The sequence below is a fragment of the Schistocerca americana genome, chromosome 3 (genome assembly GCF_021461395.2).
Source record: "Schistocerca americana isolate TAMUIC-IGC-003095 chromosome 3, iqSchAmer2.1, whole genome shotgun sequence".
Taxonomy (NCBI): domain Eukaryota; kingdom Metazoa; phylum Arthropoda; class Insecta; order Orthoptera; family Acrididae; genus Schistocerca; species Schistocerca americana.
Window position 1 is genome coordinate 588,352,172 of NC_060121.1, and position 13,623 is coordinate 588,365,794.

Consider the following 13,623-nt stretch of genomic DNA (forward strand, 5'->3'; position numbering starts at 1 on the left):
GCATCGACTCTGTCGTTGCCGATGCTGCCGGAAAGATGACCAAACTTGATCATTTAGAGGAAGTACAAGTCATAACAAGGTTTCCGTAGGTGAACCTGCGGAAGGATTATTACCAACTAGACGGCACGTCTTTCGATGTGCGTGTCGTGTCGTGCAACACGCTACCTGCACGGCTCGCTGTAGACGTGCGGCGAGTGCGAAACCACGCGTGCTTCTCAAAACTAACGGAAATGTTGTGTGGCACGAGCGCTGAACCTCTGGAGCGGCGCTTTCCGTCTAGCGCCGGTTTTGAATGACTTTCACGTGAGTGCCTGTCAGCTCTGGTGTGTAGCCGTACGACGCCCATCGGGCATGACGCCATTGGACAAAACACTGGAAGAGAGGCCATCAAGCCCCTCAGTCCCGCCTATGCAACTGTTTTGGAAGAGGCGCTGAAAACAAAAAAAATCACCCAGGACGGTGGATCACTCGGCTCGTCGGTCGATGAAGAACGCAGCAAACTGCGCGACGATATGTGAACTGCAGGACACATGAACATCGACGTTTCGAACGCACATTGCGGTCCCTGGATTCCGTTCCCGGGCCACGTCTGGCTGAGGGTAGGCTACGTATACTTAAGCGCGCGACGTTTGCCCCGCTTTGGAGACCTGGAAGTGGAGTGGCCGCCTGTGGGGCCGCCCGCGTCTCCTTGAACGTGCGATGCGCGCCCGTCGCCTGGCGGTTCGCATACCGGTACTGTCTCGGTAGCGTCCACAGCCAGCTGGCGGTGCGGCCTGCGCCACCTCGTACAACGACCTCAGAGCAGGCGAGACAACCCGATGAATTTAAGCTTATTACTAAGTGGAGGAAAAGAAACTAACAAGATTTCCCCCAGTAGCGGCGAGCGAACAGGGAAGAGGCAAGCACCGAAATCCGGAGGCTGCCGCCTGTCGTGGGATGTGGTGTTTAGGAGGGTCCATTACCCCCGACGCCTTGTGCCGAGCCCAAGTCAAACTTGAATGAGGCCATGGCCCGTAGAGCGTGCCAGGCCCGTAGCAGCCAGTGCGAGCGTCGGCGGCACCTCACCTTCGAGTCGGGTTGCTTGAAAGTGCAGCTCCAAGTGGGTGGTAAACTCCATCTGAGACTAAATATGACCGCGAGACCGATAGTGAACAAGTACTGTGAAGCAAAGTTAGAAAGAACTTTGAAGAGAGAGTTCATAAGTACGTGAAACCGTTCTGGGGTAAACGTGAGAAGTCTGAATGGTCGAACAGGTGAGATTCACGCCCATCTGGCCACTGGTCCCCGCCCTCGGTAGATGGGACCGGCCACCCACGCGGAGCAATCTGCTGCGGGGTCGTGTGCGGTTGCCTTTCCACTCGCCACAGGGTGGAACCGTTCCGGTGTGCAGTGGGCCGCATTTCTCCCGTAGTAGGACGTCACGACCCGCTGGGTGCCGGCCTACGGGCCGGGTGCGCTGCCAGTCCTTCCCCAGGCCTCGGTTCGCGTCTGTTGGGTTGAGCCTCGGTGTCCTGGGTGGCTGCTCGGCTGTATATCTGCAGGAGTCGATTCGCCCCTTAGGACACCAGGGCTCCCGGCAAGCGCGCGTGGTTCTTCCCGGATGACGGACCTATCTGGCCCAGCTCTGGACCCGCGCCGTTGTTGGCTCGGAATGCACTCGGGCGTAATAATCGCTCCCGTCAGTGGCGCTTCAGCTTTGGACAATTTCACGACCCATCTTGAAACAATGACCAAGGAGTCTAACATGTGCGCGAGTCATTGGGCTGTACGAAACCTAAAGGCGTAATGAAATTGAATGTCTCGCCTTGCGCGGGGCCCGCATCTCGTGGTCGTGCGGTAGCGTTCTCGCTTCCCATGCCCGGGTTCCCGGGTTCGATTCCCGGCGGGGTCAGGGATTTTCTCTGCCTCGTGATGGCTGGGTGTTGTGTGATGTCCTTAGGTTAGTTAGGTTTAAGTAGTTCTAAGTTCTAGGGGACTGATGACCATAGATGTTAAGTCCCATAGTGCTCAGAGCCATTTGAACCATTTTTTGAACCTTGCGCGGGCCGAGGGAGGATGGGGCTTCCCCGCCTTTCACGGGGCAGTGGTCTTCGCACTCCCAGAACGTCTCGTCATTCTGAGGTGAGGCGCACCTAGAGCATAGACGTTGGGACCCGAAAGATGGTGGACTATGTCTGGCCAGGACGAACCCCATATCCGCAGCAGGTCTCCAAGGTGAAGAGCCTCTGGTCGATAGAATAATGTAGGTAAGGGAAGTCGGCAAATTGGATCCTTAACTTCAGGATAAGGATTGCCTCTGAGGATTGGGGCGTGTCGGGCTTGGTGGGGAAGTGGGTCAGCGCCAACGTGCTGGGCCTGGGCGAGGTGAGTGCCGTAGGGGTGCCGGTAAGTGCGGGCGTTTAGCGCGGGCGTGGTCTGCTCTCGCCGTTGCTCGGCCTCGTGCTGACGGGCGGTGCAGGATGCGCGCACCTGCGCGGTGTTCGCGCCCAGTGCTTCAACCTGCATACAACATCCGAGCTCAGTCCTGTGCCTAGGCCTCCCACGGATCTTCCTTGCTGCGAGGCAAGGGTGCATGGATTCTCTTCGGCCGCCATTCAACAATCAACTCAGAAGTGGCACAGACTGTGGGAATCCGACTGTCTAATTAAAACAAAGCATTGCGATGGCTCGGGCGGGTGTTGACGCAATGTGATTTCTGGCCAGTGCTCTGAATATCTACCTGAAGAAATTCAAGCAAGCGCAGGTAAACGGCAGGAGTAAATATGAGTCTTTTCTTCACGTCTCTTCCTGTCCGTCTAATGTTTGTATTGTATATGTCATTTGTAAACCCATTCTGTGGGTATATATATCTTTATGTATGTTTACTGCCGTGAACAAAGGCGGCTAAAATAGCCAAACGCCTCGTCATCTAATTAGTGCCGCGCATGAATGGATTAACGAGATTCCCGCTGTCCAATCCTATGTCTGACCCTATGGGAAGTCGGTCTGCGCGGCGCCACATGGGGAAGGTGTGTTGCCATCCGAAATTGGCTTAAAACCCTCTGATTCCCTGAAATCGTCGATCGCATCAGGGGTCAGAGGAACCTGAGTGGGGCAGGGTCTGTAATGTCCAATCCCGTGGCCTTGTCATGGCCACATAGCTCAGTGACCCCCTTGGATGCAGTGAAGCTAACACGGAATGGGTCGTCTATGCATGATGTTAAAAGGCTAGCCTTTAACTTGGTGCATCCTTCACTGGTCCACACTGGCCCACCATGAATTATCAAAAGCAGTGGGTGAGACGTGGTTGGTCATGATCCCCCGGTACGTGTCGAGACCCTCCGGGGAACGTAACTCAGGTTGAGTGCAACACCCTCTCTTTGATGTCAAACTTCACATATAAGACCCAGACTGACTCCGTTAAATCTTCCATGCTGCGTTGATAGGTGTGGGTTGTCATTGTATGAAGGCAGAACGTAAAACTCCCGTCCCAGCAGGACGTTAAATGCCTCAAACCCAAGCGGATGCAAAGGGTGCATGGCGCAGGGGGAGCTGCGTTACGAGAGACACAGCATCGGTCTCTCCTGAGTTGAGCGCGGTGGCTGGGCGAGGGTATGAGGGTAAGTCTAACGACAGTCCCCGAACCCTGCGATTGGGCTGCAGCAGTTCCTCACTTCCTGTACGACGTTAAACGTCCCCCAACCCAAAGCGAAAGCAAAGGTTGCATGTCACAGGGGAAGCTGCGTCAGAAGGGACACAACACCTGTCCCTGCGCAGGGCACAACAACACCGGTGCCCTGTTTTCCATGACCGCATCTGCTGGGGAGGGATCGCGGCCTGAGCCGGCAAAGGCTCATCGCCGTGAACAGGATGTCGCGGACACATTCCAACAAGCCATGGCGTGGTCACATGTCCCTGGCTAGGTTAGATGGGGCCAGACTCCTGAACGTCTGGGGGACCAACCCAGCACCTGGGTAGCACTGGGTCCCTGGCAGTATGGTGGAAACTCGGCGTAGTAGGGGATGAAGGCCGAGAGGTGAATCCGCCTCTCCGGAATGCGGTGGGCATTTGCCGGGGAGGGACGGGTGAAATCTGCAATGATGTGGTCGTGGAAGGGGACTAGTGTGCTGGAAACGGCGCGCTAAACCCAGCAGCTCACAAGGAAAGAGACGGGCCTCCGCATTTTTGTCACTCTTCTGGAATCAATGTGGGGAACACGGAGAGTGATTATGTGCATGTGGAGCATGATGCTCCTATTGGCGAATTTGATGAGATGAGTGTCGCTGAGCGACATGCATACTTCCTACGGCTCTTTGAGCGATGCATCAAACATGGAAAGATCAATGCAGAGCAGATCAGGGCAATCAAAGAGAACATAGCCACCTGGGCTCTGGCCCATGCAAGGCTAGAAGGGCAATACGCAGAAATAAAAGAGGAAAATGAGAGACTGAGAAAAGAACAACAGAAACGACAAAAGTCAAACTACATGCTAATGAAGGGAATATTGGCACGAGATCCAGTTATAAGACTAGAAAACCGTATGGTAGTTAGAATAAGATCCGCTAGATACTTGGGCGTCTTCATCGATGAAACCTGGAGCTATGCTCCACACATTGCATATGTATCATCCTAAGCAATCACACTATTCAACAAGCTGATAAGCATTGCACAACGACGATTTCATCTCCCACCGGCAGCAACACAAATGTATAACAACTGCATTCTTGCGCCTGTTGTGTTGTATGGCTCCAGTGCCGGGGCCCACAGACTCATTCAGGTTAGGTAAGAAATGCAAATAAAGCACACACAAAGGAATGTCATCCTACGGTGTGTTGGTGCATTCGGCACCACTCCTACAGATGCTCTTTGTGTGATCATGGGGCTTTGTCCCCTTGACCTGAAAGTCAGACAACACGCAGCAACTTATTGGTTAAATAAAAGGGACTATGAGAGAGTAAGAAGAATAATGGGAACTTACCTATACAACATAAAAGAAATCAAACAAAGAACAATGCAATTATGGCAGGAGCAGTGGGAATACTCTGACTCTGGTAGGCGGGCCTTCAAGCTCCTTCCCAGTGTACGGGAAAGATTAAAGTTACGGCACATGAAGTAACTAAAGGAATGGTACACTTTCTATCAGGACACGGCCCCTATCAGATGTACTTTCACAGGATAGGTAGCTGAGTGTGTCTGTGCTGCCCCAGAGGGGACGCCCGAGCACGTTGCCTTCAAGTGCCCAGTCTTTGATCCAGTTGCCTCAGCAACGAGAGAGGAATTGAGAGAGAAACAACTAGTAGAAATACTAACAAACCCTGACTTATATAAAGCATTGCAAGATCTGGTCGATAATTAGCGAGAATAATTTTTGAATAAACACTATGTTAATAAAGAAAAGCCTTACTCATCAGCCGGGCTGAGGAGTACTGTGCATCAGGACTTTAGAAGACCAATAATTAAAGGCCCATGGAGGGTGGAATGGCGGTCTCGGTCCCAGCATCCGGAAGTCCGTTGGTGAGACTTGGCTGTCCGCCCACTCCAGGGACTACTACAATGAATGGGGATGGTATTGAGGGCAAGGTGGAAGAAGTAGGTAGGCTGCCCACTCTATGGAGACACAGAGAGGAGGGATGCCTAAGGCTGTTTCCCAGGCTGTGTTGCCTTCATATCCTCCTAGCCACTTTCCTATAAAGACGATAAACCCAGCTAGACAACTGAATGTATATGTATATTAGACAACTTATCAAACACTCTTTTCCATGTATCATAATTGTATGAAATTGAACATAACATGATGCTTTCAATTTTATAAACACCTTAATTATATGTGGTAGAAGTTAGTAGTACATTGTAGGAAGTTAGTAGTTTGTGCAGATGCGCACGTTATCATTTTAATAAAAAAAATTTTTCGTTGATGTAGCAATGTATTTGTAAATAGCGTTTTCATCAAGGGTGGTGGAGGGATGATAAAATAAAAAAAAACACAACTCGGCAGTGGTTTCGCGATAGTATTCGGCCCGCCTCCTCGTTGCTAGGGGCGGGCAACGCTCCTGGTTACCTGGAGCGGCAAAGAGGCCGAATGTTGTAAATAGTATCACATTGTATTGTACTAGTAAAGCAGAAATCACTGTTTGTAAAAGTAGCTATTCTTTAGAAGTAGTACCCATTTTTGTCACCTAACTAGTGGGTTTAGTATGTTATAATAAAGCTGTAAAAAAAAGAAAAAAAAGCTGTCCCTATCTACTATCTAGCGAAACCACGGCCAAGGGAATGGGCTTGGTAAAATTAGTGGGGAAAGAAAACCCTGTTGAGCTTGACTCTAGTCTGGCACTGTGAGGTGACATGAGAGGTGTAACATAAGTGGGAGATGGCAACATCGCCGGTGAAATACCACTACTTTCATTGTTTCTTTACTTACTCGGTTAGGCGGAGTGCGTGCGTCGAGGTATAACAACCCGGCGTCACCGTGTTCTCGAGCCAAGCGTTTTAAGGTTACGTTCGCGCCGCAGCTCTGTGTCCATGCGCCACAGCATGCGGTGCATGTGGGTAAAAGCCTCCATGTGCCGTGCGTCCCGTGTGCGTCAGCGCGTCCGCGTGTGCGGCGCAGTTTACTATCTCACGTGATCCAATTCCAGGACACTGTCAGGCAGGGAGTTTGACTGGGGCGGTACATCTGTCAAAGAATAACGCAGGTGTCCTAAGGCCAGCTCAGCGAGGATAGAAACCTCGCGTAGAGCAAAAGGGCAAAAGCTGGCTTGATCCCGATGTTCAGTATGCATAGGGACTGTGAAAGCACGGCCTATCGATTCTTTTGGCTTGGAGAGTTTCCAGCAAGAGGTGTCAGAAATGTTACCAAAGGTATAACTGGCTTGTGGCGGCCAAGCGTTCATAGCGACGTCGCTTTTTGATCCTTCGCTGTCGGCTCTTCCTATCATTGCGAAGCAGAATTCGCCAAGCGTTGGATTGTTCAACCACTAATAGGGAACATGAGCTGGGTTTAGACTGTCTTGAGACAGGTTAGTTTTACCCTACTGATGACTGTGTATTTGCGATAGGAATCCTGCTCAGTACGAGAGGAACCGCAGGTTCAGACATTCGGTTCACGCACTCAGCCGAGCAGCCAGTGGTGCGTAGCTACCATCCATGGGATTAAGCCTGAACGCCTCTAAAGCCGAATCCCGTCTAGCCATTGTGGCAACGATATCGCTAAGGAGTCGTGAGGGTCGAAAGGCTACAAAATACGTGACTTTACTAGGCGCGGTCGACCCACGTAGCGCCGCGCCGTACGGGCCCAACTTGTTTGCCGGACGGGGCACTCGGGCGGCGCTGCCTGGGATCTGTTACTGGCGCCGCCCTGCCTCTACCGGTCGACCATGGGTGTCTATATTTCGATGTCAGGATTCGGAATCATCTGTAGACGACTTAGGTACTGGGCGGGGTGTTGTTCTCGGTAGAGCAGTTGCCATGCTGCGATCTGTTGAGACTCAGCCCTAGCTTGGGGGATTCGACTTGTCGCGAGACGACACCCCCGCGGCGGCCGCGTGCCGCTGGGCGCCAGGGGCACGTGTGCCCCCTTGCTTCTATTTTGTGTTTTGTATCTCTGGGCGTATCGGTTTGGCCGTTCGCACCGCACCCAGGGCGCTGCATTGGGTGCAGCGGGCTTAGGCGTATCGGTTTGGGACCCTTGCCGCTACGATGGGTGCCACCTCCATGCGTGCGCGAGTGGCGGGGCACGCGGCGGCGGCCGGGCGTGCTGTGTTCTGCCGCGCTACAGCGTATCGCTTTGGCTGCTAGGGGTGGAGGGGGGCTGGGGTGGGCTCGTGGTGTGGGGGGTCGGGTGCCACACGTGCGGTGTCGGCCCACTGATCAGAGCGTTACGTGGGGGCAGTGGTGTCGGGTGTGTGTCGTGTGGTGGTCGTGGTGCCCGGCAGGCAATGGTACCAGCGTGAGGTACCATAGTGTGCACCTCAGTTTGGTGAACTACAATACCTTTGAACTGTGAATGTGAAATAAAATATAATAACGCATGATGTTTTGTAAGAAAATAGACATGTGATAGGGTGTGTCGTTGGAAAGTCCACAGGGCGGTTAGTGTGGGTGGTGATAAATCCCTAGGGGAGCGTCGGCTGCAGAGGGCCAAGTGAGGACGGTGTGTAGAGCTACACAACAAACATAATAGAAGGGAAACGCTGTACTATCGGCACGTTTCTATGCACATGCACGAAATAACAAAATAACTAAACGATACGTAAATAAATATCGAAATAAATAAATAACATCAATAAGTACATGTCACATAGAGATAAAGACATAACAGTCACACAACACAGACGTATGTTACATACACAGGGCATTCGCGCACGCCCTCTTGTAGTCACGGCATCAACATCCACAATAAACATCCCAACAACAGACGATACCGCCTTCTGTCAAATACCCACGCCACTCACTTGCCTATTTCGTGGCGACACCATACTGCCATCTATCGGATTCTGACGCAACGACGTCGAATATGTCGCCCATACGAACAACAAAGCCATCTATGAGAATGTGAGTAAACTACATTCACATAGATAGTGTGCATGAATTAATAAACCACTTCTGTAGTACTAATAGCAGAGTTAGTTAGTCTTAATACACCCACTCAAAAGTGTCAGAAAGTGGGTTATGTATGTTTCATAAATTTGGTAAGAAAATATTGTCCCTATACATGCTCAAAGTCGATGCACACAATGTGAACCCCACATCACCCAGGCACTCTATAACACAGTACTCTCTGCCCGTAACAGACAGAGCCACAACAGTTAAGCACCAGCATGGAACAACATCCAGAATGTCTGGCGGTACTCCGAAAGGATACCGCCCTTCGATTGTGCCATTCCAGCACTAATCGAAGCGCTAGGTTTTCAGGTGCCAGCCAGCCGAGCAGCGGCGGTCCAGCCGAGCAGCAGCAGCAGCGGTCCCGACCAGCAGCAGCGGTCCCGGCCAGCAGCAGTGGTCCAGGCGGAAGCAGCCAGCCAGCCCTCAAGCAGCAGTGGTCCAGCCAGCCAGCCAGCCAGCCCTCCAGCCCTCCAGCCCTCCAGCAGCAGCAGCGGCAGTCCAGCCAGCCAGCCAGCCAGCCACCCACCCACCCACCCACTCATCCACCCACCCACCCAGCCAGCCAGCCAGCCAGCCAGCCAGCCAGCCAGCCAGCAGCAGCAGCAGCAGCAGCAGCGGCATCCCTGCCAGCTGTCGTCAGCGCCAGCGCCAGCAGCGTGGGATTCTGGTCTTCGTCCATCTTCGTCTTCATCCGTCTCCATCTCCGTCTTCGTCTGTCCCCAGTTGTTTTCCTTTTCCTTTCCTTTTGTTTATCCCTGTCGTCATGTCAGCCCCCACCAACCCTACCACCACTACCACCACTACCACCACAGTTTATACTTCCCCCTCCACCGCCACCACAAGCATTACATGGTGTGCCCCGTCACACCCCCGTCTTTCCTTCCCACCTCTTCTAACTCTCCCTTCGCCCTCGCTCTTTGTCGCCCCCTCTCCAGCTTCTTCCTCCCGCTCCTCTCCCTCTGATCCTTTCCCCCCACTCCCCCAGCCTGTCACTGCAGCTCCAGCTAGGGTGGTGTCCCGTCGGGCCACTGCCCTTGCCCAACTCTCCCCATCACCTTCGCCATCACCGCCACCACCGTCGCCGTCGCCATCGCGTTCACTGTCACCATCTCCGGCGCCGACTGCAGTGTCCACGCCGGGACCTGCCCCTTCCCGCCACCTCTCTATAGCTTCCATCCCTCATATCACCACCCACCCTTCTGCCGCTGTTAAACGCCCTAGTGGCACCTCCACCTCCTCCGCTCCCAAAACCCCCCTGCGGGTTCGGGGGTAGGAATAGGCCCATGGCTTTACTGCCTGTCGCAAGAGGCGACTAAAGGAGTCTGAAACGTTTCAGCCTTATGTGATAGTCCCCTCTCGGGTTTGACCTCCATCTTTCGAAATTATTCCGAAGAACGAGCTAATTGTGGAAGGGCGCCTTACATGGTGCACTGTATCCGTCGTGCATTGAGACCTGTTGCTGGCTTTCTCGTTGTTGCAATGATGCCCCGCTCGTTTTTCATTTCTTGGGCGTGGATACGTCCTTAGGTGCGATTACCATGCTGCACCGTGCAGTGTTGCTCTTAGCTGCGACGACGACCTTGGACATTTTTGCACCTAGGATCCAGCATGGTAGCCAGTCCGTTGTGGTGGGGCTGCCATGTACCCTGTTGGTTGTAGCCCCCTGACAACACAGGGATCGCTCTACTGATGCCTGCGCCGTTAACTCCCCACGTATGCCAAGGAGTAGGTGCCTGTCTCCCTGGGGCATCGGGACTCCCGGCAATGGCCAACCTGCCAGGTGACCTTTGCTGTGGCTGGGTGGCGCCCATGGGGAGGGCCCTTGGTCGGAGTAGGTGGCATCAGGGCGGATGACCCACAATGAAGCGTGGTGCATCGGCTCTCCCCACGTTCCCCTCCCTGGCCACACTGTGGTAGGAACGTAAGCCTCAGGATGGCAGTAGCAGTTATTCGCCCCAATTCTTAGTTTGTACGAGAGCTGATGGGGAGTCTTTTCTCTCCACAAAGCCTCAGTTTTTCGTCGAGCATTTAGAGGACAAGTTTGTGGAGGTCGAGGGCTTGTCCAAAATGCGCTCTGGATCGGTCCTGATACAAACGGCATCCTCTGCCCAGTTACGATGGTTACTTGCTTGTGATAACTTGGGGGATGTTGCTGTTACGATCACACTCCATAAGAGTTTAAATATGGTCCAGGGAGTTATTTACCCTAGGGACCTTCTTTTGCAGTCTGATGACGAGCTGCGCGCCAATTTAGAGCGCCGAAGTGTACATTTCGTTCGGCGCGTTCATCGGGGTCCGAAGAAAAATGAGATTGCTACCGGTGCCTTCATCTTGACCTTCGAGCGTGATACGTTACCGCAAAAGGTCAAGGTGATGGTCTACCATTGTGACGTCAAGCCCTATATCCCTCCCCTGATGTGGTGCTTCAAGTGCTGGAAGTTTGGCCATATGTCTTCCTGCTGCACTTCCAGCCTCACATGTCGAGATTGTGGACGCCCATCTCATCCCGATATTCCATGTGCCCCGCCTCCCATCTGTGTCAACTGCGGGGAGCACCACTCACCTTGCTCGCCAGACTCCAGAATCTTCCAGAAAGAGCGCAAAATCATGGAATATAAGACCCTGGACCGACTGAACTATACTGAGGCCAAAAGGAAATATGACCGATTACATCATGTGAGAATGACATCTTCCTACGCTGCTGCTACAACACCTGTGCTAGTCCCATCAGTTTCGCGACTTGTGGCCGGATCGGCGAGTAGTACAACTCCTCCTGCCCCCTTGCCAGTGGGGGGCTGCACCCAACGGGTTACTCCTGCGCCACCTGCCTCAGGACCAACACCACCCCACCCATCAGGGACGTTCGTCCCCGCTTCTAAGCCGGAGAAGTGTCCAACTTCTTCGGCTTCTCACGCTCGTAAGGGATCCCTTGGATCCCTCCCTTCCCAGGTTTCCACCAGCGGGAAGACTGACGACCGACAGTGGCGTAACTGCCCACAATCAGCTGGTCGTAGGGCTACACGATCCTCTTCGGTCCCGGAGACTGATTCGGTGAAGCCCTCCCAGCCAGTTAAACCCAAGGAGCAGCATGAGAAATCCAAGAAGAAGAGCTCTAAGCCCAAGGAACTCACGGTGGCAGCCACCCCACCGCAACCTTCCAGCTCTGCGTCCGAGGACGAGGTGGAGATTCTGGCGTCCGCTGAGGACCTCGATCTCGCCAGTCCCTCAGACACCATGGATAGCACTAGCACAGCTGCTCAATCAGGGACAGCAGGTGACCCAGTGGCGTAATCTGCCTTCCAAGTCCCGTCACGCCTTTCTCAGACATGGACAATAACATCCTCCAGTGGAACTGCAGCGGTTTATTCCACCATCTAGCTGAGCTCCGACATCTTATCAGCCTTCATCTTTTCTTCTGCATTGCTCTTCAGGAAACTTGGTTTCCAGCAATGCGAACCCCCGCCCTCCGTGGCTATTGGGGTTATTATAAGAACCATGCAGCTTATGAAAGGGTGTCTGGTGGCGTCTGCATATATGTCCTTAACTCTCTTCATAGCGAGTCTGTCTCTCTACAAACACATTTAGAGGCTGTCACTGTTCAGGTGTGGACGCCACAGCCTGTTACCGTCTGCAGTCTTTACCTTCCACCGGATGGTGATGTTGCGCAGCATGCCCTGGCTGCACTTATAGCCCAATTGCCACCACCTTCCCTATTACTGGGTGACTTCAACGCCCATAACCCTCTGTGGGGTGGGTCAGTGGCAACAGGTCGATGTGGCACCTCTGAGAATGTATTGGCACAGCTCTACCTCTCTCTTTTAAACGATGGTGCCTCTACACATTTGAGTGTGGTGCATGACACGTACTCCGCCATCAACCTTTCGATCTGCAGCCCTAGCCTCTTACCATCTGCCCAATGGAGGGTGCAAGACGACCTGTGTGGTAGTGACTACATTTTGATCTTTCTGTCACTGCCACAGCGACACTGTTCTGGGCGCCCTAGCAGATGTGCTATGAATATGGCTGACTGGGACTTGTTCTCCTCCACTGCCGCTATTGAGCCTCACTCTAATGATGAAATTGATGCGGTGGTTGAATCGGTCACCACCAGCATCGTTACTGCCGCCGAATCTGCCATTCCCCGTTCTTCTGGGTTCCCTCGGCGGTGGACTGTGCCTTGGTGGTCGCCTAAGATCGCTGCAGCGATTAAAGATCGCCGCGGGCGCTCCAGCGTCATAAGCGACATCCCTCCATCGACCACCGCGTCGCCTACAAACGGCTGCATGTGCGAGCCCGCCTCCTTATCCGCCAACGCAAGCAGGAGTGCTGGGAGCGGTATGTGTCCACCATTGGCCTGCATGTCACTCCATCGCAGGTCTGGGCCAAGATTCGACGCATCTACAGCTATCGGACCCCTGTCACCAAACCTGTGCTCTCACTGAATGGAGCAGTTTGTACAGACTCCGACGAAATTGCCAACAGCTTGGCGGAGCATTTTGCTCTGAGTTCTGCTTCTTCCAATTACCCACTGGCCTTCCGCTCCATTAAAAAGCGGATGGAACGTCGGAGCCTTTCTTTTCGCAGCCACCATTCTGAATCCTACAATGCTCCATTCAGTGAGTGGGAATTTCACAGTGCCCTTGCCACTTGCCCTGATACCGCTCCTGGGCCAGATCGCATCCACTGTCAGATGCTGACACACCTTTCAGTGGGCTGCAAGCGACGTCTCCTCGGCCTTTACAACCGTCTCTGGGTCGAGGGTGTGCTTCCCTTCGCAATGTCGGGAAAGCATTGTCGTCCCCGTTTTGAAAGCGGGCAAGAGCCCTTTGGAGGTCGACAGCTACCGTCCCATTAGCCTCACCAACGTTCTTTGTAAGCTTCTCGAACGGCTGGTGAGCCGGCGCTTCAATTGGGTACTGGAGTCTCGGGGCCTTTCGGCTCCGTCTCAGGGTGGGTTCCGTAATGGCCGCTCCGGCACCGACAATTTGGTGAGTCTGTAGTCGGCCATCCGTACTGCCTTTGCCCGCCGTCAGCACCTGGTTG

At 53.5% G+C, this 13,623-nt stretch overlaps 1 non-coding gene across 1 annotated transcript; it reads left to right on the forward strand.

The window, feature by feature from the left end:
- Positions 1-448: 448 nt before the first annotated feature.
- On the forward strand, positions 449-603 carry LOC124608346. The gene has a single exon (XR_006979017.1). It is a non-coding gene; the product is annotated as a 5.8S ribosomal RNA (ribosomal RNA).
- The last annotated feature ends 13,020 nt before the right edge of the window (positions 604-13,623 follow it).